The 25,941-nt window shown below is 52.7% G+C and overlaps 1 protein-coding gene across 4 annotated transcripts in view; it reads left to right on the plus strand.

The window, feature by feature from the left end:
* The window catches only part of Tfeb (transcription factor EB), a 52,359-nt gene that overhangs the window by 12,050 nt on the left and 14,368 nt on the right, over positions 1–25,941 (plus strand). Inside the window, exon 1 of one of the 4 annotated variants that reach the window (XM_050122825.1) lies at positions 7,841–8,737. The exons of the other annotated variants lie outside the window; for them this stretch is intronic. The gene's annotated coding sequence lies outside the window, so the exon portion shown is untranslated. Of the gene's footprint in view, positions 1–7,840; positions 8,738–25,941 lie in introns of those variants that run through there. 4 annotated transcript variants of the gene reach the window in all.

A 25,941-nucleotide genomic window follows, 5' to 3' on the forward strand; every position in this document is an offset into this window, starting at 1 on the left:
AGAGCGTATTTTCTCTCCCCCCTTTCTCTCTCTCTTTCTCTCTCTCTCTCTCTCTCTCTCTCTCTCTCTCTCTTTCACTCTCTCCATCCACTTTATTTCTTCTTCTGTCTTCCTGTTTTCCTCATGCTCAGGGAATGACCCAGGTGAGCCTGCAGGTCCTGCTGTTGGGCCCTCAGAGGACTGAGCCAGGATAGAGAGGGGTGGGTGTGCAGACACATGCCTGACACTCACTCTGCCCTTCTGCAGGAAGGGGCATCCGAGAAGGGTGAGAAAGAGGTTGAGGTAGCCAGCTCTGGTTGGCTGAGGGACAGGCTGCAGCCTGGGCCACACTGGACACTTTGGGGGGTCTCCCTCGAGAGGGCCCCAAGCATCGTCACACACTCTAGAACCGTGACTAATGATAGGGTATCATCCAAGTGTTTCAAGCCTAATTATAGTGTTTTCCAAAGCCAGGTGTGGGAAGAAAATGTTAGAATTTCCATTGCTATTTACCCATCTCTTGTCCTTTCCTGCCCTGTTTTCTTGTGAAATGCAGCACAGTTGCCCAAGAAGGCACAGATACTCAAGTACCAAGTGACTGGGTCAGCAGGATGGAGCAGGCAGTAAGGCACCGCTGTCGAGCTCCACGGCTGAGTCTTCCCCTGACTTCCTCAGGAGTCCGTGAATAAATAAATAAGGAGGGAGCATGAAGGGCTAGAGAGATGGCTCACAGTTAAGAGGATTGGTTGGACTCCCATCACTCACGTGGGGCAGCTCCGGCTCCGGGGCATGTGGCGCCCTCTTCTGGCCACCAACGGTGCCTTGTATATTTGCACATACAAATGTGCACACACACATACATAAAGATAAAATAAATCTTTTAAATGAAAGGGACTCCCCAGATGACAGACATCTGCATGGAGACACAGACGGTAACGTGAACTAATGATGGTGCACACCTTTGATCCCAGCATTCAGCGGGCAGAGGCGGGTAGATCTCTTTGAGTTCAAAGCCAGCCTGGTTTACATAGGGAGACTCCTTAAAGCAAGTAAACAACAAGAAGAAACAACTTTTCTTCCCTTCCAGAACTTACTACTATTTTGACTTTGTTGTTGTTATTATTATTATTATTTGGGGTTTATCGAGACAGGGTTTCTCTGTGTAGCCTTGACTGCCCTGGAGCTCACTATGATAGACCAGGCTGGCTGGAATTCAGGTATCTGACTGCCTCTGCCTCTCCTGGGATTAAAGGTATGTGTTGCCGCCACCACCACCACCTGGGTGTCTTGTCACAGCTATAATTAACATTCCCATCAACTTTTTAAAATTATGTGCACATGTGTGTTCAGTGCAGAGATTGGAGGAGGTTGTAGGGTCCGCTGGAACTGGAGTTACAGATGGTTGTGAGTTACCATGTGGGTGCTGGAAACCAAAGCTGGGCCCTCTGAAGAACACAGAGTGCTTTAACCCCTGAGCTGTCTCCATTTTAAACGTAAATCTATGTTTTGCATATGTTTGTTAGCAAGTGTATGTTGAATAATTGGCGTCCACAGTGGGCCCTCCATTTTTGAGTCCTACATCTGAGAATTAACTGATTTCAGATTAAAAGTATCTGAAAAGGAGACTTCCTGGTTAAGAGGGCTTGCTTCTCTTTCAGGGCATTTAAGTTTGATTCCAGCACCACCCTGGGTGGCTCCAGCACCTTCTCCTGGATTCTGTGGGCACTGCGCTTTTGTGTGTACACTCATGCATAACAATACACCTGTATTTAATATGTACATAGCTTTTCTTCCACTGGTCCCTAAACAATACAATCCTGTTAGGTTTTGGAGTAACTGGGGCATGGATAGGAGGATAGGAGGATGCCTTGGGTTAGATGTCCTGTATCTAAGAGATACCAAACATTTCTGGACTTTAGCATCCAAAGGGATGCTGGCATGGATCCCAAGAACACTGAGGAATGGGAATGACGGTCCCATTTCTGAGGGCAGGGAATGTATTTTTAATTAGGATTGGTCAGTTTCTTTCCTTTCTTCCTATATGTTCAATGATGTAAGGGGTCTCTGATCAAAATAGGGAAAGACCATTGCTGTAGTACTGGACAGCTGCCAGTGAGTCTTGCTGGAAGGGGAGGGAACCCCAAGTGGCAGTGCCTGCTGTGGGGGTACCCTCTTGCCAGCCGTGGTTCTGGACCTCGTGCCTAGGGCATCTGTCACGGCGCAGGACTGTGTGCCTCCCGCTGAATTGGGAAGCCCTTGACTTTCAGCCATTCCTAGGGCAGTAGTTCTCAGGGGGGAACAATTTACTGGGCAGAGCACGTTTGTCAGTGTCTGAGGACCTTGGCTAGTGACACTAAGAAGCCTCCTGTAAAGGTCAAGTTGTCCCACATCAGAAAATGGCCTGGTCCTAAGTTTTGGTAGTATGGCCTCTGAGAAGTTACTTAAGTGCCTTGTGCCTTAGTTTCTCTGTCTGAAAAATGGGAACGGTAGGGTTGCTACCTCTCTCCTTAATGGGGAAGCAGTTCTATAAGGACCCTAGGGCTACTTATGTTTCCCAGACAAGACTGGCTTTCTAGTGCACCCCTCCCCCCGTGCTGTCCCTGTCCACAGAACTAGAGGCATCAGCTGGTGAACCTGGTGCTGTGGACCCTCCTGCAGGGAACCACCCTGAGGGCCCCAGGCTTTTGATGAAGACTGCAGAAATATGGGGCTCCGTGGGAGCCCTGGGGCCCAGGAAGAGCCCCTTCTGACTTTGTCCTTAGCTGGAGTCCAAGGTTGTGGGGGTGATAAAGAGGTACTTACGCCGTTCTTTATCTGAGGCCCCACTACAGATCCAGGGTAGCACTGGGGCTCTGCACGTCCCGTTCACATTCCTTCCTCTTTGCTAGCCCAGGGCAAGTCAGAGTCACCATCATCCTTCTGCTCTGGGCTCCCCTCATCTCACTGGCCTCTGCCTTCTCCAGGAGTCCGCTTTCCCCACGACACCTCGGAAATGTGAACTCTTCCATTCTGGGGTACAAGTGGCTTGATTACTGCCTGCTCTTCCAGACAAATACCTACCTGTGGGCACGGGGTCTCACTGCCACTCCGTCACCGTCTGTCAGAGGAGAGGCCTAGGAGCCACAGAAGTCACCTGTGCACAGAATGGCTTTCCCACCAGGCTGAGTGCTTTGGCTCCTGTCCGCCCAGAGCCTGGTGACGTTTGGGTCTCATTTCTAGAGGGGCAATATAAGAGACCAAGGCCACAGGCGTGTGGCTAGCCGGGAAGGTGCAGGAGAACTTTGTCATTCTCTGGGACGTTTGTGTTGGCCATTGTCCCTCTGCGTCTCTCTCAGGGTGCCCTGAAGCTGAATTGGTGACCGAGAAAGGCTCTGTCTAGGACTGGAACCCGGGGTTGGGGTTGGGGAGGTTGGAGCCAGCCTGCCTGGGGAGGGGAAGAGGCTTCCGGCTGGAGCTTCCCTCTGTGCTGTGAGTAATCCCTGGCCACAGTTGCAGCTCCCAGGGGATTGCGCAACTTCCTCTCGCCGAGGTGCAGGGGGCTGGGTGAGAAACAGCACTGGGGAAAATGAGGAAATGACTGGGGCTTGAGTGGGGGAGTGGAGCTGAGCACCCCAGGGGCCTCCTTCCAAGGGGCACCCTCTCCCAGGTCTGCGCAAGCGTGTGTGCATGTGTGTGACATTTCAGAGAGGAAAACCCCCTTTGGCCGCTCTGATTCAGGGCTGTCTTTTACTGAGAGGTTGTCAGACCATGTAATGGGACCAGCCTCTTCATCCTCTGCCTCAGCCTACTGGGCTGGGCTGGACCGAGGGCAGAAGGGGAGAAGGAGAAGGTCCAGTTAAGGGGGATTGTGCCCAGAGCGTGGTGGGAATCACGGGGAATTAGGCGCCAGCCCCAGTTGGCGTGCGGCTGCTCACTTCCCTAGACTTGTGTCTAGGTCCTAGTTTATAGGTCACATAGATAGGATGTGTTAGTGGAGGGCGGTCCCGTTTCTGTTGGGTTTGGACCCTGGCCCTGCAGCCGTCCATCTGGGTGATCCTGGCAGGTAGCTTGCTCACAGTGCCCCTGTGTGCATGTCTAAGATGGAGGTGACAGGTGTAGCCCCCATCTCACGTGCTCATCACGGGCATTAAAGACAAAAGATCTCAGACGCAGAGCCTGGCACCTGTTAGCGTGTTTCCCCCCAGCCAATGTGTCTGTGCATGTGGCAGAACACTGTCCAGCGGGTATTCTGGGGGTCTACATCAGGCCTTGCCAATGCTCTACCATCCCAACCATCAAGGGGATTATCTTTTTGCTTGTTTGTTTGTTTGTTGTGTTTTTGAGGCATAGTGTCTCTGTAGCTTTGGAGCTTGTCGTGGAACTTGCTCTGTAGATCAGGCTGGACTCAGATTCACAGAGATCTACCTGCCAAGGTGATTGATTATCTTCGATGGAGAGCGGTGTGATATATACCTGGCTGTACATTCTGGAAGGCCTGGGTTGGTTCTCCCTGAGTTATTTACGGTGTGGCCTTGAGCCTCGGTTTCTTCGTACCGTGAGGACCCAACAGTTCCTACTTGTTACAGAGAAGGGAAGGATGAGGTCAGGTAGCATAGCAACAAGGGTAGCGGGCTACCTGCTAGACATGGAGTTGTAGCTAATTAGACGTGGAGGGAGGGCTCTTTTGAACTATGGACCAGGTCACTAATTAACTCATGAAATCAGTGCTATGGACTCCATGAACAGTTTTTGCTGTTGCTAAGAAAAAGATTATGTATGTTTCTGTGTGAGTGTATACCACATGCATGCAGGTACGTGTAGAGACCAGAAGAGGGCGTTCCATCCTTCCTGGGGCTAAGGTCTCGGATGGTTGTGAGCCACCTGATGTAGGTGCTGAGAACCAAACTCAGGTCCTTTTGAAGAGCAGGAAGTACTCCTGACCACAGAGCCATCCCTCCAGCCCTCCATGAACATTTTTAAAAACTAAAAAGGAATAGTAGAAAAGGGCTGTGGAAGGCGGGTGGTGGTGCACGCCTTTAATCCCAGCATTCAGGAGGCAGAAGTAGGCGGATCTCTTTGAGTTTGAGGTCAGCCTGGTCTACAGAACGAGTTACAGGACAACCAGGGTTACATAGAGAAGCATAAAGACATGTGTTTGAATCCCACATAAAAGCCAGGAATGGCCACGCATGCCTGTAACTCCAGTGTTGGGAGTCAGAGACGGGGATTCCAAGAGCTTGCTCGTCAACCAGCCTTGCTGTAACAGAGAACTTCAGTTTCGGCGAGAGACCCTGTCTCACAAGAATGAGGGGAGGGTAACAGAGCAGGAACCTGGTGTTCTCTTCTGGCACATGTATGTGCACACGAATCATACACACACACACGATAGAGCAGAACTATTTGAGTGTGTTGCACAGTGCCAGTAGATCAGGAACTTATGTTTTGGAAAGCACTTGGTTTTGTATGTGCGCCTCCAAGGTCAAATGAAATACATCTTTCTGTGAGTCATGGTTAAAAACTCCAGGGCTGTTGCCTTAGAGACTCCGAGAGGAGGAGAGCTGTGCAGGGCGGGTGTAGAACCTATTGATTATGAGGCCCAGCACCTAACTGGGCTGAGGTAGCCATCCTTAAAACCCAGAGATGGCTTGGGGCTCAGGTTTCAGAGCCCAGTTCTTCACAAACACAAGCAGAGGGGCAGGGGTGGGGAGAGGAGACAGTTCCTAGCATGGTTGGTTGCGTGGTCTAGGGGTTAGACAGCCTCTAGAGAGGCTGTCCTTATTGGTGGAGGTTGCAGGCTAGGTGGGCATCGTCCGGGGACATCAGGAGGGGCTGTTTCTGTCACCCCCAGATGGTGGGGTAGTGTTGAGCAGTCGTGGCTGCAATGTCCCACCCCCTGCTTGCAGTAACTGGGGAGAAGCAGAGGGTTTCGCCTTTTTCCCTTTTGCTGTGCCTCTGTAACCTCCTGAACTTTGTCTTGCCTTTGCAGCCCCAGCCGGCTCCAGTGAGCCTAGTCTGTGACCTGCTCCAGGAACCCAAAGCCTCCAGGAACCCAAAGCTTTAAAGCCTAGCCTTGGCGAGTACTTGGCCCATTCTGGGCCTCAGTGTCTCGTCTGTAGAGTGGGCGTCCTAACCCACTGACAGCCTGCTAGGGCAATGCCCCTGCCCATCTCGTGACTCAGCACTGATAAACGGGTGGCAGGAAGTGTGGGAGCTCCGAGTGGGTTACTCTTGAGGTCTCTCAGGCTGGGATGGCTGAGGAAGATCATGAGGACATCAGCTGCCTGTCTGGAGAATCCCCCTTCCTCCCCACCCTGTGACCGAGGGCGGTAGGAGGAGCTGTGGGGAGAACCCTGGTCATGTCAGGCCCGGCTATCCCTGGCTTTGAGTGGAGGAGGTTTGCTAAGGTCCTAGGGGGTGAGACCAGGTCTGGCAACCCCCAACCTCTGGAGTACTCCCTTCATTGAGCTTCCAAGGGGCCCCAGCTTGAGGTTTATGTTGCCAGGGAGGGTTGGTGGCCAAAGTAGCCTCCAGTTTCCAGAAAGCTGTGGACAGTTTTCTGTCTGCTGAGCGCCGGGCCCAGAGACTTGGGCGTGAGTCCCATGGCAGTGTGGTGTTTGATGAAAAGCTGTCCATGTTTGAGAACCTGCTGCTTGACTGTGAACTAAGGGCTGCAAAGTTCTCTGTTCATGTGGGTTCTGGACTCTGTCACACAACCAATCCGGTCCTTGCCCCTCTAGGTGGGGAATCAAAGTCCCCAAGTGGCTAAGAAGGAGGTCTCTGTGGCAGAAGAGCTAGCCTGCTAGAGCCCACAGGGCTGCTAGAACTTTCCAGTAATGGTGACTGCTCTTGGTTTGGGTTCACTTCAAATTCTTGTGGCTCCTGCTGACCTTTCTACAAGGTCCTCCAATTAATAAGCCCAAATCTTCCAGGCGGTTTTCCAGGACAGTTTCTGTCAGTGGCTTTGGTGGCCAAGCAGGTATGGAAGGTGGAATTTGCAAAGTGCAATATGGGTGATGGAAGATGGGAAGTGCCCTCATAGGGGGCAGAATCTCAATATAACAAGAAAATGTTACCCCGCACAGGACAGCAGTTCAGTGACCTATGATGTCTTATATTTTCAAAATGTCAAGATCAAATTTTTAAATGTTATCACCGCCATCAATAAGTATTTGAGATGTCAGACATGTTAATTAGCTTGGTTTAATTATTCTACATTGTGTGACTATATCATAATACCAATTGTATCTATAAATATGTATGCCAGTTATTTATCTTTTTTTATATGTATGTTGAGTGCTTGCAATGTACCTGTGCGCCACATGCATTCATGGTGCCCACAGAGGCCTGAGGAGGGCATCAGGTCCCCTGGAGCTTTAGTCACCAGTGCTTGTGACCAAACCCAGGTCGTCTGCAAGAGCAGACAATGCTCTCAACTGCTGAGCCATCTCTCCAGCCCCTATACAGCACAATGAGAGAGCTGGGCATAGTGGTGCATGTTTTCAGTTCAGTGCTGGGGAGGCAGAGATGGTGGATCTCTGGGTTTAGGGCCATCGTGGTCTATAAAGCAAGTTCTAGGACAGTCAGGGCTACACAGAGAAACCCTGTCTTTTTGTTTTGTTTTTCGAGACAGGGTTTCTCTGTGTAGCTTTGGAGCCTGCCCTGGTACTAGCTTTGTAGAGCAGGCTGGCCTTGAACTCACATAGATCTTCCTGCCTCTGCTTCCCAAGTGCTAGGATTGAAGGTGTGTACCACTACCACCTGACAAGAAAACCTGTCTTGAAAAAAACAAAGAAACAAAAAGGCAAAAGATGAGGACTGGGGTGCAGCTTAGTGGTGGAGTGCTTACATAGTATACAAAGTGGGGCCAGTTCTTTGCTGGACTTGTTAGAGCCTTTGGTGGACTAATATTTGTTTAAAATTAATTTTGCATGTGTATATGTATGAACATGTATGTGGTGTGTGTGTACCCTTGAGACAGGCCATCTAACTGAGCCTAGGTCTAGACAGGTCCAGCAAGCCTGTGCCCTGCTCCCTACACAGTACTGGGTTACAGACATCCACACCTGGCTTTTTGTATGTTTTCCTTCCCTGGGGATTTGAACTCAGGACCTTCTGCTTTTGTAGGATGGTTACCTGCTGAGTCATCCTCCAGCCCTTCCAATCCTCCTTCTGTCTCTCTGTTGTGCCTCATGGCATTGAAGTCCTGATGGGCCTGGAATGAGGCTGTGACAGCCCTAAGGCTGGACCAGGTGCTCCGACTTGATGACCAACACTGGCCTGGGACCCCATCCCTCTTCTTCTGTCCTCTTCCTGGACTGGCTTGTGCACCAAGAGCTCTGACCCCCTTTTTCCAGCCCCCATCCTTAGGCCCCAGCATGAGAATGTCTTGTGTGCCTAACATGTGGTTCCTGGGAGACACTTCAAAGGCTGGTGCATGGCGCTATGGCTTTGTCTTGCCCTTCTGTTCTCCGGGGCCGGGGCTCCCCTCTGAAATAAAGCCCTCACCCTATCTTGCCGCACTGCTGTGGAGAGGAGGTTCCTGTGGTAGAATGTGTGTATCGCCAAGTCCCCGGATTCCAGCTACAGACGTGCACAAATGAAACGAGCCTGTGATTTCTGGAGGAGACCCCAGCCATGGGGTCCAATTGGCTAAGACTCCTCTGCATTCGCCTGCTGTGTGATATCGGTCCTGAGTGATACTGCTGCCCTCTCTGGTCTCTGCCCACTGATGACCTCTGGGAAGAGCCAGTCTGGCTGGCTCTGGAGACTCATTGCACAGGTAAGCAGAGGAACCAGCCAGGGGCATGGCTGTCTTCTTCATGCCCTGCTGAGAACTGGTGTTAAGGAGAGAAACGTGCCTCAGTGCCTCAGTTTACCTGTGCACTGGGCATATGTAAAGCTCTCATGCCTGTTTTCTCTACCTCTCGCGCAGGGCGCTGGAGATGCCCCGTGCTGTGGGTGTGTAGGCACACACCTTGCCTGGCTGTGCAGGTGCAGAGACAGGGCTCTTCTGTGGGCAACGTGGGGCCCAGAGACGGGCTGGTAAGGGCAGGAGGTGGTGCTTCTCTGGCAGAGTTCTTTCCCGGAGGCTGTTTGCCTGCTTGTTCTTAGCTGTGACTCATTACGGAGTCTATTTTTAGTTCTGGTTCCAAGTGTTGCCAGCATGTGGTGCACGGCGACCCTTGTGGATGGCTCTGGGGGCTAGCGGAGAGCCGGGGCGGCCTCCTATATCACCCCCTGTCACCACTAGAAGCTGGGTGTGTGGCGGGTGTCATGTTTGTGCTCCGGTGTTGCTTTCTCTTGTCATTTTATCCTGCCCCAGTGCTGTGGGTGGGGGCGGAGGCTGAAGGTCAGCGCATAGACTTCTCTCAGTAGCCATCAGTAGGTCCAGTTGGCCTTTGACCCCCTGCAGACAGGGGACTCAGAAATGGGACGGTCAAGGAGGAGGTCTGAGGTAATGACAGGGAGATGTGGATGATACTGAGGGGCTGAGAGGGAGGATCTCTCAGCTTCCCTCCACATCGGGTGACTCCTGGGATGGGCTATACCAGCCTTAGTGACAGTGGTGGCTTTGGCACAGCAGCAGCCCTGAGGGGTTAAGAGCACAAAGGTGGCTTGGAATCTGGGCGTATTCCCCACATTATTGCACATGCACGATGCAGGCTGTACTGCCTGGTCACACGCATGGGTGTGCATGGGGCTGAAGCCGGGGCTGTCAGGGAGATGGCTCTGGCAGCTTTGGAGCTGTGGAAAAGATGCTGGCATTTGGAGCCAGGGGCCTTGTCCCCTATGGACTCCGTGACACACACGCCTCATCTGTTTCCTCTGGCCAGATGAGGAGCCAGAGAAAATAAACAAACCAATCCTTAAAATAAACAAACCAGTAGTGATTCATTTCTTATAGTATATATATTGTTCCTTGGGAATTTCATACATGGTGTCTTGATCATGCACCCCCATACTTTCCAAAGCTATGGTCTTGAGAACATGGAGGTCCCTCCTGACTATCGGGTAGAGGTGACCCTCCCTTCTCCCTGCCCATTGCTTTAGTCTAAGGGCTCCATATGTCCTGTGTCTGGAAATGAGGCTCTGCAGCTTCAGTGCGCCTGGGGCTCTCAAGTAGGTGACTGCCTACGTCGCTGTCCTCTGCCCCTCATTTATGACTCCAGAGGGTACTGATGGCATGGACCCTTTGGTGCTGAGTGTCCCTCAGTGTGGGACACAGATGAGCTGCTTCTGTTCTTCCACACGGGGCAACCTTGAAGACAGTGGTTATTCTGAGACAGCTCTTACAGGTGGAATGACCCTGGTTGGAGAGGCCCCCAGACCCTGCACAGAAAGCTGTGAAATGGCCCCAGCATGACAGCCCAGAAAGTGGGAATGGCACAGTGAACTCTCTTTCCACCTTCCTCTTCCTGCCCCTTTCCGAGTCCCTGTCTCCTGCTCTGTCAAATTAACCTTGTGCTAGCCCAGCCCTGGGTGGCAGGCTCCATCATGACCTTGAATGTAGGCTCCTCCCAGCCATCTGCTCACCTGTGAGAGGAAAGGGTCCGTCTCCACAAGGTCCCACTGACCTCATTGTCTCTGAGCTCAGGGCACAGGAGCGATCTCTCAGGGTAAAGATGGTGTGGTGCAAATGCACACACACACACACACACACACACACACACACACAAAGACAGTACTGTGTGAGGCTGATGGGACACCTGTAACCTGTTGTCACTTGATTAGGGACATGGAGGTCTTTGGCCATCAGAAGATGAGTGGCCATCCATCTGTGTCTGATGGACAAAGGTTGTCACTGTGACATTTGTGTGTGACCTTTGAGGAGTGTGGGCAGAAGCCTTTGGGGCCCCACATTTGTGTGAAGGAGTGTGTGAAACCTGTTGTAGAGCCCCAGAGGGAGCAAGGGTGGTGAGCTCCTGGCACCAGGTGCTTCCCCGGGCCTTCAGGTGCTCTGTTCTCTCTCCTGCCTGCTCAAACCTTGCTTGTTCCTGGGGGAAATGGCTGCCTTTTCCTGCGGTCCAATGTCCTTAGTGCTTCAGCCTGTGGCTAAAGGAGATAATATGGGGACCAGGAGGCATCGAGCCCCAGAATCCAGGCACCAGGCAACCCCTGCTCCCGAGGGAAGTGCCTGTCCAGTTCCAGTCTGGGACACTGTGGTCAACACCTGATAACAGCTGAGTGGTTTTCCAGCTTGAGACCTGCCAGGGAGGGGAGCAGGCAGCTGAACCTGCCCAATGCCTGCTTGACACCCTGGATGCAGCCAGCTGGTGACTCATTCCCCCAGGGAGGGTGCCAGTAACTCTCCCGGGGCACCCTAAGGGTATTTGTACAGGCTGGGTGTCCAGAAGTCCTGGGTGTCTCAGAAACTTGTACAGATGGAGTCCACACCTGAGCAAGTGTAGAAGTAGCAGTAAGGTCCTACAGATGGGACCAGGCTACTCTCTTGTCCCTCTACCATCTCTCTGAGTAGTACTGGAGAGGCTGCAACCTCAGGAATACCCTGTTTCATTATGTAAGAGGTCCAAAATCCCTCACAGGGGAGCAGGCAGCCAGCGGGTAGACTCAGGAATCCCTGTTCCTAGTGCCCGCCCCTGGCCTGTCCCTTCTTCTCCCTGAACTGAGGGTAGGAAGTACTTGCTTATCCCTGCAGCCCCTGCTCCAGCCCTGCTGCCTGGGACGGGTGGGAGGCTCTCTCCAGGGAAATGAATTCTTGGCTTGAACCCAGATGCTGGCCTGCCCAGCTCTACTCCAGAGTAATGCTGGGTGCACACACAGCCCCATTGTGTGCCTGGGCCTCAGGCCTGCGTCATGGGCCTGGCACCAGCGCTATCAACAGCAGTGGCTCCCTAGTCTCTTCAGCAGCTCACACAGGGGCCTGAGCCCTCAAACTCCAGTGAGGGGGTGGGGGACTGCTGGTCAGGAGAGTCCTGGGGCGGGGGCAGGCATGCTCAGCTGCTTAACCACTAGTCCCCCTTCCAGGCCGACCTTCTGAAATTGCTTGACTCCAGCTCTTCAGAGCCAAGCCGGGAAAGCAAGGCAAACAACATATCCTGGGTTGTAAGGGGGCCCGAGACGTGAGGATCTGGAACCCCCATGTCTGTGTAAAGTGAGGTAAATAACAATCAAGGATTGGTTGGTTGGTGGGGAGAACAAGCCTCTAAAGCTGGAGAGCAGGCTCTGCCTCAGTTTCCCCACTCTAGCTGTATAGAGGTGAGGTGTGACTGAGATGGGGCCTAGAATTTTCTCCTGAGCGCCATAGACTGGCTCTGAGCCCCCTCGCAGGCCTTGGTTCCACTGGGAAGCAGGACATTCTGCCTCTAGATGCTTCTATTCCGAGAGTCTGGCCTGAGTCTCTCTACCTCCTCAGGTTTCTAGCCTCAAGAGGCCTCTGCAGCAAAGGAGCCTGCCGTGGGCAGCCTAGCTCCATGCAAGAAGAACCCCACTTCTGCCTTGTGCCTAAGTCCAAAGGCCAAGGGGAGAGTCCCGAGACATGCCCTCGTGGAGTCTTCCTGCTTTTCATGGTTGGACTTACTCAGGAGCCCATGTTCCTGGCTACCCCGTCCACCCTGGGTGTGAGGCCTGAGTCCTCCTTCAGTGCCTTAGCAAAGGGACAGGGCATTCTCAGTGACTATGGGACTGTGAGGTGCCAGGGCTGGCGCATGGGGACAGGTGGCGATGACAGCTGGGAGGGGACGCACAGGCTGCCTCCTCCTGCAGTTCCTGCCGCCATGCAGCTAGGCTTCTCACTCTGCCTTTCCCAACACCCTGCCCTCATGACCTCGCCCCCAGGAGACGGGAGCGGATGTAACAAGCCCTCGGTGTATGAAGATGACAGGCATGGCCCGGACGTGGTATCGGTTACCTGCTATCTGGAGGATTATAGGAGGTCCCAAGGAGAGAAACCCAGCACAGGCCGTGGGACACGTATGAACTAGGAAGCTGGACAGGAGATTAGAGATTTGGGCCAGCAGTTAAGAGTTTTTCTGATCTTGCAGAGGACCCAGGTTTAATTCCCAACATGCACATGGTAGCTCACAGCTACTTATTCTAAATCTAGGGAATCTGACTCCCTCTTCTGATTCCTGCAAGCTTTGGGCACACGTGTGGTGCACATACATACACACAGGCAGAAGACACACAGATGAAGTAAAAGAGGATTGAAGAACTGGACAGGAACTTCTCAGTGACTCGGTTTCTCTGTGGAGTTCCTAGCTCCCTAGTCTTATTGAGAAGGTCCCATGAAGACACACATGAGGGCCCCAGCAAGTGATGTTTGCAGGGGTCAGGAGTGGGAGCAATAATAGTACTACAATCAGAGCTGCCTCGTCAGGTCAAGGCTGGGGACCACCTGACTATGCAAACCTGGTGCCCTGAGTTTAACCCTCAAAACCCACAATGGGAGAAGAGAAGTGGCTGGAAAGTTCTCTGGCTGCTGCACCAGCACTGTGGCATGCAGTGGCATGCATGTGTGGGCATGTTCCCACACAACAAAGAGAATAGAAACATACTGTACACACCCATCTATCCATCCATTATATCCACCTAGAGTAACTAGTTATCTCTCTATAGAGTCTATCAATCTATCCATCTATCTATTCGGCCTCTCTATGTATCCGTTCATCATCCACATGTCCATCTACCCACCTACTTGTCCCGTCTATGAATGAATGGTGTTCATTTCTCAAGGTTTATTGAGCACTCAATTTGCCAGATGCTGGGTTATAAACTTTACCCTTGGTCCAGGATGGAGGGTATTTCATTTTAGGGACCAGGAACCTGAAAGTCCATCAAATGAGATAAATTCATGAAGCTCTCACAGCCAGTAAGTGGGATTCAACCCTCTCTGCTTCAGAACACATACGCTTTCTAAAAAATGATTAACGCTATTATTTTATGTATGTGAGTGTTTGCTTGCATGTGTGTCTGTGTACCATGTGTGTGCCTAGTGCTCACAGGCCAGAAGAGGGCTTCAGATTCCATGGAACCAGAGTTACAAATGGTTGTGAGCTGTCATGTAGGTGCCGGGAAGAAGACCTGGGTCCTCTGCAAGAGCAGCCAGTGTTCTAAACTGTTGAGCAGGCCCTCCAGCCTCAAAGCACATGCACTTGATGGCAATCAGATGGCGTCCCAAGTGCCCCCTCCTGAGTTCTAAGCACAAAGGCAGTGTTAGCGAACCAGCGTCAATCACACTTAGGTCCTGTAGCGCAGCGTTGGAGTTCTGGAGTTCTACCCTAGATGCGCCCTGCAGGTGGAAGGCAGTGCCAGGTTTCCCAGGAACCTCCTGTCACCATCACCGCCTTCGAAATGCAGTGTTCTTCTGCACGTTAGCATTTCTGCTAAGCCCTGCCTCTTCCCTTCACCCTTACAGCTCGGCTTCTAGGCACATTCTTACCTGCCCACAGGTCAGGGTGTTCTAGGTACACATTTGGCCACTGCGTCTGGCTCTGGCAGTCTTTCCCAGTGACTGACGCTCACATTCTGGCTTCTTAGGGCCCCCTTAGGGAAGTCAGCTCCTGTCACTGGCTCATCCACAGCTGGCCCTTCTAAGCTTAAGAGCCAGCAGCTCAGTTTCAGGCCAGATTCCTACTGGCTGACAAAGAATGTAGCTTTAAATAGTTTATTTGGGAGGATTCCCAGGGACTACCTGGAAAAGTAGGGTCCAGAAGTCCTGGAAGGGCAGGGAGCTGATAAGGTGGAGGTTATGGAGGTGTGCTCTTGGCTCCCTGTCATGGGCGGGGGTCTTAGATCATGCTCTGAGGTTACCCAGGGATGGCTTGGGAATGTGGGGGTCACTGGGCCAGATGCTAATGCCACCATTTCTGACTGCATATGATAGTGCTCAGGTGGACTGCTTGGGGCCACACATGGCCAGGGGATATGGCCCTCAGCAGCTTCTGCTGGACTTACCCAACCCAGCCAGGTGGTCAGGCCAGCCTTCTTGCCATACTCCCTTAGGGCTGTGTCCAAGGTAGTCCCTTAACCCTGGACCAGTCATCTGCTGTAGTCAGTGTCTAACAGAGGTGGAGAACCTACCAGTTCCCTTTAACTGATAGAGGAAGCTGGCAGGATCTTCCTCTGCGAACAATTTGTGTTTACTCCAATCCTGACTCTGGCTAGCTCTTTCCTAGTCTCACCAAGTGAGAGAGCCCTGGGTGTTCTGTTTTCACCTAGAAAGATGTGTGGCTATGCTAGGTGGCACATCACCTGCAGCCAACAGTCCCCCTTTAAAGAGAAAAAGATGATTGTTTTTTGTTTTTTAAGGTAGGGTCTCTCTGTGTAGCTCTGGCTATCCTGGAACTCAGTAGGTAGCTCAGGTTGACCTCGAACTCGCTTCCTGAGTGCTGGGATTTTAGGCATGTGACGCCACAGCCCGCTAGCAGTCTCTTCCAACTTCCTGAGATGGATGCAGCGGCCATTCTTCCTTTCCTTTACTGCCCCTGCTTCTTCTGCAGGGCCATGGCTACCTTCGACTGCCCATTAGTCAGTGGAGAGTGGAGCCTTCCGGTGCCCAGCGCAACAGGATGCCGTCCGTGAAACTTGGTGTGGGGGGATTGGTTTTGCAGAGTCAGCCCTGATCATTCCTAGTCCACTTTGAGGAGAAGGGTCGCATCTCTGGTTCACCTCTGCCTACCCTAGCCCCGCCAATCTTGGGTTATGGCTTCCTCCTAGTTGGGCCAGGTAGAGAGAGCTAAAAGAGGGAGTGGCGGTTGGGGGTGTGGCTTAGTTGGTAGAGTGCTTGTCTAGTGTGCAGGAAAGTCTGTGTTGGATCCCCAGCCTGTAATCCAAGCCCTTGGGATGTGGAGGTCAAGGTCGTCCTCAGCTCTGTAGTGAGTTTGAGAGCAGTGGGGCCACGTGAGAGGCCCAGTAAGAAAGCCTCAGTGTGAGCTGGTGAAGGGCTGGGGCTCGCCATACATCCCTCTTGGGCAGGCGCACCGCATAGATTTCTCCCTCGCTGTCACCTGCAGCTCTTCTCTTTTGACATTTGGTCACGGTTTGCATGTCTTGGTGGTGGTATTGGGCACACACCTGTTGCTGTGGGCCACCCACCTCACCACTGACACTGTTTACTAGGAGCCTCTTCTCCTTACTCACTGAAACAGGTGGCCATGCTCTTTCCAGGCCCAGCTGAGCTTCTGCTCAGGAGCCATGGGTGGGCCTGTGCTTGGGTGCTGCTTTCTGGGCCTCTCTCAGGTTTGGGCTCAAGCATGTTCCATCTGTGGTGAATCTGCTGCTGGAGTGACACAGGTTTGGGCTCAAACATCTTTCATATGTCGAATCTGCTGCTGGAGTCACACCCCTGTGAGCAGAAATGTGACAGTTCAAAGTCCTGGAGGACATGGGAAGAACGATAATTACTAGGGGCAGGATGCTGCTCCCACCCCAACATATGGTCAGGGTTCTTCTCTGCTGCCTAGGAAGCGCAAAAGGCTGGTGTTTAAGGACCAGCAAAAGGTAGAAGTGGCTGGGGGAAAAGACTTCCACGTTCCTCTCATACCTGCTTGTGGCCCCAGGGGAGAGCTGCAGGTGGCTGGCCAGGACGGAGCTCTGCAGCTCTGCGAGGCTGATCTGGGAGGGTCCTTTCACCTCAGTAGAGGAGAAGGTGGCTTTCAGGGCAAGTGTCCTCTGGCTTCCTGGTTGGCGGGCTGGAGAGGTCAGAGTGTTCAGGCAGTGCAGGTGTAAGGCAGCTGACATTCCTGGAGACACCCAGGTGGGCTAGCTGAGACCAGCACCCTGGCAAGGGAGCCCCCCGCCTTGGTGCCCTGTTGACTCTTCCTGGAGCCAGCTCACTCTTGGGTAGGGCAGGAGAAGAGGGTGTGGAGCCAGGGAGAGAAAGGCCCCTCTGCTGAGGGTTCTGAACCACTGCTTGTGGTCGTCCAGTGGTCTCCGTCCATACTGGCCACCCTCTCCTGCCCCCACCGGGCGTGAGTCAGATCGAAAGCAGAAGCAGTCAGACACTGTGCCGGGTGAAGCGAGGCAGAACCAGCTGTGCTATTTTGGAACCTGGTTAATTCCCCCTCCGGCGCCACCACCTCCTTTTTCTCAGAGCTCCTGTCCTTTCCTGGTCCTCAGCCCTATGCCTTCCGCAGGGGACAGTCGGGATGGTACCTGGATTTCCCTGGTTTGCATGGGGATGGTGTTAAAAATTCTCCTGTCCGAACTCCCTTGCTGGCTTCTAGGGGACTAGTCCTTGGGTGGGTGCTGGGGCGGAGTGCCCCCTCCTGGCGGGAGCTGGCAAAGGCTAATGACCCTGCCCTGCCCTGCCCTGCTTCTTTCACCAACTCTCGGCCAGCTGTCAGCTGTCACTCCCAGGGTGGGAGCTGACTAGCACTTCAGGTGGGAGCCTGTCCCAGAAGTCAATCTCAGAGGGGTGGGGGTGGGGATTTCCAGACTCAGAGGGAAGATATTTTAGGGTCACAGGCCTTTTCATAACCTGTGAAATCACTCTCTGAAACGGTCCTAACTGACCCCCATAGTAAGTGGCTTTTTTTTATTAGGAATGGTAGGCCTGTGCAGGGTTCTGGTTTGGGTCCCATACTTTGGGATTTCTGTAGTGTCCACATGACTTAGGTGTCCCAGAAGTCCAGCCTGCAGTGGTGAATGAGGTCAGTGGGTTGTGGGATGGGGTGCTGATGGTGGGAGTGCTGGAGGTAAGAGCAGTCACCTGTCCGTGGATAGAGTGGACAGTGGCCTCTCCTGAGTCTGTGTAGCTGGAGGCAGGTATGGTTGCCACTGTCGTGTGTGTGTGTGTGTGTGTGTGTGTGTGTGTGTGTGTGTGTGTACTGGGAAAACCATACAGTAAGTACTGAGCATGGGCACCTGTCAGGGGACCCTGAGGTGACAGTGCCACGTTGCTGTCCCTCGTTCAGCAGCCTGGCCTGATGCCTCTCTGCCTCTTGAGAGTGAGGCTCCATCAAACAGGTAACCAGTAAGAACGTAGGTCCTTTTCCATCTTGGGTGAGTGGGAGTGGCGTGTGGCAGATGATAGGGGGTGAAAGCATTGTGGAGGCAAGAGAAACTCCTTGGCCTGCTGTGTGTGTGTGTGTGTAAGGGTTGGGGGTCTTAGTGCCTGAGGCTCCGTGTATCTGAGAGTCCTCTGTCTCAGAATTACTCTGCTGTTTGGGGTGTGTGTGCTTGTGACAGGGAGTATCTGTGGATGCAGTGGTCTGTATGAGCGGGTTTCTTCACGCGGTTCCTCCTGACTGAGTCTCAGTACCATCTCCACTGCTGTCCCCGAACACCGGCTGTGGGAGCCTTGTGCGCTGGGCCATGGATGAAGCAGCCAGCCACCCACACCCCAGCCTGCATTTGGCTCAAGTTCATAATGGAGATTATTCCTGTCCTGTACCCTTCTAGGGGCTGGACCACCCGGGTCTGACCTCCTTATTGTCACCAGTTTTCACCCTTGAGATCAGGTGACCAAATCCTCAGAGGTCAGCGTGTAAAGTCTCTTGGTTTACTGCTCCACAGAGCCGGGAGCTTTGCTACGTGCATCTTCAGTCTCTGGCAGTCTGGGCCAAGCGCTGAGGTTCTGCCCTTCCAACCGTGCTCAGGAGTGTGAAGGCTGTGGGCTGTGGCGTATGTGTGTCTGTGTATCTGTATCTCTCTGTGTGTGTGTGTGTGTGTGTGTGTGACGATTTCATGTAGCCCAGGCCACCCTTGAACTTACCACATACTTGAGGATGACCTTGAATTCCCGATCCTCCTCCCTTCACCTCCCGAGTGCTGGAGTTACAGGCTTGCACCATCACTCCCTTCAGATCCTGTGCTGAGGGACGAGGACATAGCAGGCTTCTAGCTAGAGCTGGACTCCAGCTGGTAGACAGGCAGGGAGCTGACAGTCTCACAGGTACACCACCCCTCACCAGCTCCACAGAAGACAGCTTTGTTGCTGTCTATTTACAGATAGGGAAACTGAGGCTCCAGGAGGTTATGTACCTGCCTGCGTACAATCACACGGTTTTGAAGGGAGGGCCCAGAACTCATGTACACTCCACTGAACCTCGGGGACTGCAGTGTGAGGTGTGGTCCTTGGTGGGACCACGGCCTCTGATGGGAAGGAGGGGTAGAGGAGCACAGTTCTGGAGAGAGAGGGCTTCCGTGTGCACGTCTGGGCAGCACATGTATGTGGCTTCAGAGAGCGATGCTCAGTGGCCTGCCTGTGTGTGATCTCAGGCATGCCTCTGCCCCTCTGTTGCCTCTTCTGTAAAATGGGTGTGTCCTGCCCCTGTCACAGGTTGGTGGGGTTGTTTGGAGGAGTCAGCAGTATGTGGCAGCTCAGAATGATGCTTTGTGTGTCATTAGCTCTCAGGGAGAGAAATGACTGACATGGCTGTGTCTGTTCAGGGGTGTTTTCTCCTTCCGGTCCCATGCCTTGTTGATTTGTTTGGTATTACAGGCAGAACCTAGCTGCTGCAGTTAGGAGGCTGTTTCTTTTTTTTTTTTTTTTTAAAGATTTATATATTTATTATGTATACAACATTCTGCCTCGATGTATGCCCACACGCCAGAGGATGGCTGTGAGCCACCATGTGATTGCTGGGAATTGAACTCAGGACCTCTGCAAGAGCAGCCAGTGCTCTTAACCTCTGAGCCATCTCTCCAGCCCCTAGGAGGCTGTTTCTGAAGCTCTCATACAAAAGTATGAGGAAGTAGTGGGGGGCAGCAGAGGCAGGCCAGGGGTGCTCTGTGAATCCCTACCAAACTCAGGGAGTATGACAGGGGGGCAGTGACCCTGAGGGCTGTTATTAGTCCAGGAAGATAGAGGGAGGCCTCAATAGAGTTAGGCCTTGGACCCAGAGCCAGAAGTTGCTATGAATTTGACAAGGAGCTTTTCCGGCCCCAAGAAAGGGTTCTAAGAGGCTGGGGTGGGACAGGCAGCTTGGTTCCTAAGACCCTTACAGTTCTGGAGAAGAGCTTCTAGAACCTCGGGGAGTGGCAGTGGACTGCAGCCCCGACTCTGTCTGTCGGAGCCCTGCAGTCCTACCCACCATGTACACCAGATCTAGCCTTGAGTGCATCCATGCTGCCTGAATTTTCTCTATGCCAGACCAGGCTGGAAGGAGTCTCTGAGGGGCCCATTAGCTTCATACAGGGAGCCGAGGCCCAGAGAGCAGGGCTCACCTACCCACTGTGCATCTTCCACGTTACGCTGGCCTTGGGTGAGCTGGAGCCTTTGTGACTTGCCATTGTGAACACAGTTGCTTCTCGCTGCAGGGGAGGCACAGGTGGCTGCGTTGGCACAGGGCATTGGTACCTGTGGTCTTGGTTTTGGAGTCCCCCTCATCTTCCCTCAGAGCTGGACTCCCTCACCTCTTGCATCAGGCTCCTGTCCTGTGTTGGGCGTCAGCTCTCTGACTCCTGTGACCGTATTCTGCCTGACACTTTGGTGTCACCCCAGGCATCAGTGGCCTGAGAGCCACATAGATAGTCCCCAAGTCCTGGTCTGTGTCTTCTTGGCCGGAAGGCTTGGAGTGACTTGAGTCTGGTGGTGTCTGTGAGAGCCAGAGGGTTGATGCCCAGGCCTTTATAGGGGCTCTCTGTGGAGTTTACTAAGGGGAGCATTGTGGGTAGGTGGACAGGACTGGGGGTACAAGAGGTAACGGTGGGGAAGTTCTCCTGCTGAAGGTAGTGGTGGTGTCTGCTCTGGGGAGGCTGAGCTATAGACTTGCCCTGCAGTGTGAGATCAGACAGGCCACTTTCCCCTGAGCTTCAGTTTCCTCTTTTGCTAGAGTTGCTGTTTGTCTCATGTGGGCTATGTCTGAGGCTTGACATGTGGGGGCCATGTCTGAGGCTTGACATGTGGGGGCCATGACTAAGGCCTGACATGTGCGGGGGGCACTCAGAAGTGTTTGCAGAGCCAGAGGAGAGATCTCTGAACATGTGTGGGGACTCAGAAGTGTTTGTAGAGCCAGAGGAGAGATCTCTGAACATGTGTGGGGACTCAGAAGTGTTTGTAGAGCCAGAGGAGAGATCTCTGAACATGTGTGCTCTTGTCAAGCATAGCACGAGCTCGGCACCTTCCTGGGAAGTCTGCTGAGTGGACTGATGAATGTGAAACCTGCTCTTGCTGTGAGCTTTCTTCTAGAAAAGCTCAGGAGCCTGATGGGTGACCAGCAAATGAAAGGACAGAACACAGCGGACACAGCAGACACTTGAGTGGCTGGGAGCCTGAGGTGCAGGACTGGTCCAGTCCCTTGGTCCACTCAGCCAAGGGGACATGTGGCATGCCAGCTAAGGGACGGGAGAGGGAGAGGGAGGACCGGCAGATGCAGGTGAGCAGACAGACAGGGTCTATGTGGAGGCTGAGTCCGAACCAAGGACTTTTCTCACATCCCTGCCCCACACTTGCCTCCCCATCTTCCCACTTTCAGTGACTCTCCCTAGAAAGGAGTCCAGCTGGTCTCTGAGGGTCAGGACAGGCGTCTCTATGGTCTGGGATTGCCTTTGAAGCTGTTCCCTGTGTGCCCAGTTGCTCAGGTTGCCCCGGACTCACAGGCTGGGCAGGCAGGAGGTGCCAGCTCCCACCCTTTTCTGTGGGATGGGAGCTGGGGCTTGGGTTGATGAACCTGTGAGAACTGGAGGCCACCACAAGGCCGATCAGAAGCCATGCTCTGCTCTTAGCCCCCTCCCTTTCCTTCTCTTCCTACCCCTTGTCTTATGCTCTGACCAGGGTTGGAAGCAGTGTGCTGTAAAATCCCAGCTACTCCTGAGGCTGAGCAAGAGGGATCATGCCCCAAAAGAAGGCTGAGGCTATAGCTCAATGAGAATGTGGGAGACCCGGGGTTCAATTCCCTGTACCTCAGAAATAAAACTGAAACAGGACTGGAGAGATGGCTCAAAGGATAAAGTCCTTTCCTACAGTCAAACCCCAAGAACCAGTCTGCATTCCCTGAACTCCTGAAAACGCTAGACTGTGCAGTGTCCTGCCTGTAATTCCAGCACCAGGACTAGGTGGGCACAGGATCCCCGGACCAAGCTGGCCAGCTAGACCAGCCCATAGCTGTGAGCTGAGTTCAACTGAGAGACCTTACCTCAGTGACCAAGTGAAGAGAGAGACCGAGGAAGACCCCTGATGTCAGCCTCTGTCCTGCATACACATGCATATGCCACGCTCATACACATGCGCACCACACTCATACACACACATGTACACCTCGCACTTATACACACACATCCACATCACACACACACATCCACACCACACACTCATACACACACATATGCATACCACACACTCATATGCACACCACACACTCATATGCACACCACACACTCATACACACACATCCACACACTCATATGCACACCACACACTCATACACACACATCCACACACTCATACACACACCACACACTCATACACACACATCCACACTACACACTCATACACACACATCCACACTACACACACATCCACACCACACACTCATATACACCATACACTCACACACACACATGCATACCACACACTCATATGCACACCACATACTCATCCACACACATCCACACACTCATACACACACACATCCACACACTCACACACACACCACACACTCACACACACACCACACACTCATTACACACACACTCACACACACCACACGTACATCCACACCACACACTCACGCGCATACCACACACACATCCACACCACACACTCCATGCACACCACACACCTGCCCACATACATGTTAGAAGAGAAGAGCAGAGGCAGGCCCCTGGCTACCCCAGCCTCTAGCTCCCTGTGGTCACTCACTGTTCTTGGGATGGGTCAACCTTTCCTATGCTCATGTTTGCTCAGGGCCCCATCTTTGGAGTCTCTGCATGTCTATTTCTGGACCTGCAGCTGTCACCTGTGAGGGTCAGGTCTGTGCTAAGTGTTCCCACTCAGCTAAGTAATGGCAGGCCACATTCTACATGACAGCCCCGGGTGGCTTGGAGGCCAGTGACTGTCAGCTTAGATGCCATAGGTTAGCCTGGAGAGGCCTTCAGGGTGGGGCCTTGGGGGGGTCCTCAGGTGCCTGGGGATGCCCTCAGTCTACCTCAGAGTGGGGAGTGCAGGCAGGAGAGACCCGATGTAGACGTTTATGAGCTACATGGTTCAAGTTTGTGCATTTAAAAATTACATTTACTTGTTCATTAGGGGGCTCGAGAGTGCCACAGTGTGCATGCAGAAGGTCAGAGGGGAGCGTGCATGAGTTGGTCCTCTCCTTCCTGTGTCCTGGGAACTGAACTTGAACCATCACCTCGGCAAGCGCTGTTATTCACTGGCCTAAATCTGTACGTTTTCCTAGGGTCGATTAGGCATCTATAAACAGAAGAAAGACCCAAAGGCAGCTCTCAACTGCCTATAACTCCTGTTGCGGAGGATCTGATGGCTCCATATGGTCTGTCTCCATAGGCACCTGCATGTACTGGTGCACATATGGATGAGCAGGCATAACACACATACATAGAAATAAGAATATGTAAAAAGGTATAAAATGTTGGGCTAGAGAGACGGCTCAGAGGTTATGAGCACTTGTTACTCTTGCAGTGGACCAAAGTTCAGTTCCCAGCATCTACATGGTGGCTCACAACCATCCATGACATCCTGTCTGACCACTGCAGGCCTCAGGCACACATGTGGTACATATACATACGTACACATCGATTTTTAATTAAATAAATCTTTTAAAAAGTGCACACCACTGATCTCATCCTATTTTGGTACAAGACACATTCCAACCAAATAGTGCACAGATACTTGGGCCTTCCACCCAAACAGTGCACAGATCCAGGTGACGCCAGTGTGCTGTTCTTCAGGGTAGGAGGAAGCTGAGAGTCTTGTCGCTACCCTTCCTGACCTCTGGGAGCTGCTGGCCAGATGCTGGGATTGTAACGTGCATTGCAGGTGTCTCCAATATTCTAGCCCCAGCCTTCCTGAGAGCCTGGGGAACTGGGAACTGCTCCTCTGCCTCTCTAAGGCCACTTGCTGTGAGCTTCATAATGAACACAAACTTTGGGAAGGAAACCATCTTTCAGAGGCTGCTCTCTGCTTGCCTGGAGCCCTGGTTGCGTGGGGCAAATGGATAGGTACCTGGAAGGCTCCTCTTCCTCAATGGAACAGAGACAAGGGGCTTAGGCCGTGGAGATTGGAATGTCTCAGGTAGTCAGGCACAGTAGCAAGCATCTCTAACCCCAGTACTGGGGACGCAGGAAACGGAGATAGGGGGGTTCTGGAGTTCATTGCTCAGCCAGTCTAGCCTATTGAATAGTTCTGGATCAGTGAGAGACTTAGGAGGATAGTTAATGTCTACCTCTGACCTCCACATATGTGTGCACACACATGCAGGCACGTCTATGTTCACACACACACACACAAGAAGACAGCTTATTCAAGGACGTTACCCGTGAGCTCAGATACGACAACAGTGACAGCTTGTGTAGTGGTTTTCCATTACCAGGGTGTACGCTGTAGAAAATCTGGCTCCAGCTAACAAAACCAGCCTGATTAGTGGGGAAACTGAGGCAGACATTGAGTCAGGCCCAAGGCTGACACTTGAGCCTTCTGCATTCCCATCCCAAGCCCACAGTTCTTTTTCTATCACAGAAGTGGCCTTGTCTTGGGGTATGGGAATTGTGTGGCCATCCGTGCTAGTTTGCCCTTCCCTGCACTTTTGGGACAGGGTCTCAGGGAGCCTAGATCGGCCTTGAACTTCTGATCCTCCTGACCATGCCTGCTGGGCAAGTTCTCTGCCCACTGAGCTACAATTCCTGGCCCCTGCATTGTTTCTTCTTGCCACTGGGCCTTTCGGCGGCAGAGGCTGCACAGAGAAGAGAGAACACCCTCCCAACCTGGAACTCTCTCCCTGACTCCTTCCTTTCCTTCTGGTGTCCATTCCCCTGCCCAGGCACCCAGTCAAGAGGCCTTTGTCTAAGGTCACGGTTTCCTCGGTTTCCTCGGGATCGAGCCTGCAGCTCCCACACAGTGGAGGGAAAGAGCACCCTCCCACCACAGAGGCAGGATGTAGAAAATGACTTAAGCAGGCACCCCAGCTCTGGGCTCACACTTTGCGGTTTCAGCTGCCAGACACGTGTTTTTCTGGGAATGCAGGAAACTGGCCCTGCCCTTTGAAGAAGGGTAACTGTGTCTCTTATGGTTGCCAATTCCAGACTGTTGCTGGACACCTTCCTGGCTCTGGGCTATATGAATGAGATCAGCTGCTGAGCCCTTTGATGGGTATGGTTCTTCTTCAAGGGGACTCCTAAAATCAAAGGTGCCCACCTCAGCCCAAAACAGGATGGGGGGGTGGTTCCCAGTCCAGGGAAATCTGGGCTGCCGGGACTCAGCCCTGATAGCTGCTCTGAGGCCTTTATGCCCCCACCTCTCTGTCTGTCTCTGTGATGCAGGGACAGACGAGCACTGTTGAGAATGAACTACAAAATTAAACCAGATTGGAGCTTCAGGGTGACGGTGCTCACCTGTAATCCCAGAAGTAGGGAAGTGGATGCAGGAGGATCAGGAGTTTGAGGTTACCTTTAGCTATATAAGGCCAGCCTGGGCTATAAGACACCTGTCTCAAAAAACAAAACAAAAACAAAAAAACAAAAAAAAATTAGGTGGCTGGAGAGATAGCTCGGCGGTTGAGGCATTTGCTGCTCTTTCCAGAGAACCCAGGCTTGGTTCCAGCACCCACTTCAGCAGCTCACAACCACTCGTAAATCCAGATCCACCACCCTCTGTCGGTTTCCTTTGACATATGAACACAGGCACGCACGCATGCACACGCGTACACACCATCTTTAAAACACACCCACTGAACACCCATGCACTTATTGTCCGGAGAAACCAGTCATGATTTTGCATATTTCATCCCAAGACATCTTCTTGCCCATGTGTCACACACTGTGTGCTGCAGACACAGCACACCATTAGGAGGTGACGGCAGATTTTATATAAAAGTGTGCATTTGTCCCTTCGCATAACCTCGTGCT

This window comes from Alexandromys fortis, unplaced genomic scaffold, assembly GCF_014885135.2.
Source record: "Alexandromys fortis isolate MF-2015 unplaced genomic scaffold, M_Fortis_MF-2015_v1.1 scaffold_212, whole genome shotgun sequence".
NCBI lineage: Eukaryota > Metazoa > Chordata > Mammalia > Rodentia > Cricetidae > Alexandromys > Alexandromys fortis.